Consider the following 840-nt stretch of genomic DNA (forward strand, 5'->3'; position numbering starts at 1 on the left):
ACTACAAATGGCAATATCTCATTCTTATTGATGGCTGAGTAATGCTCTATTGTATATATACCACATCTTCTTTATCCATTCGTCAGTCAGTGGACATTTGGGTTCTTTCTATAATTTGGCTATCATCAATAATGCAGCTATAAGCATCAGGGTGCTTGTTTCTCTTTGAATCAGTGTTTTTGTGTCCTTTGGGTAGATACCTAGTAATGGCCTTGCTGGGTTATAAGGTAGTTCTATTTTTTTGAGAAAGGTCCATACAGTTTTCCATAGTGCTAACAGACATGAAAAGATGCTCAACATCACTCATCATCAGGGAAATGGAAACTAAAACTATAATGAGATATCACCTCATGCCTGTCAGAATAGCTAAAATTAACAACACAAGAACCAACAGATGTTGGCGAGAGTGTAGAGATAGGGGAACACTCATACTTTTGTCAGACACTTTGTTTTTTACACTAGTTTGTGTACTAAGGTGATTTTATTTTATTCCCATTTATAACAAATAACATATTAGTCATTTTTTCCCTTTGCTTGTAGAGCACTTAATATAGAATTGCCTGCTGTTGGTTTCATGTTTTGATTTTCAATAAGCATGTTTTTGAGAAATATGATGTTAGCAATCTCATAGTTTAATATGCTTTCATAATGTTTTTTGTAAACATTTTTAACAACAATATATCAATGATCCCAAATAAATCATGAGAAACCTAGATTTTGTGTCTTTAAATCATATGCCAATACTACGAGCAGCATCTAGAACTGGAAATATAACTTTCTTTGTCTTTATTTTTTTAAAAATTTTTAGTGTTTATTTATTTTTGAGAGAGAGTGAGAGAG

Source organism: Hyaena hyaena, unplaced genomic scaffold, assembly GCF_003009895.1.
Source record: "Hyaena hyaena isolate Hyena2069 unplaced genomic scaffold, ASM300989v1 scaffold_1264, whole genome shotgun sequence".
Classification (NCBI taxonomy): domain Eukaryota; kingdom Metazoa; phylum Chordata; class Mammalia; order Carnivora; family Hyaenidae; genus Hyaena; species Hyaena hyaena.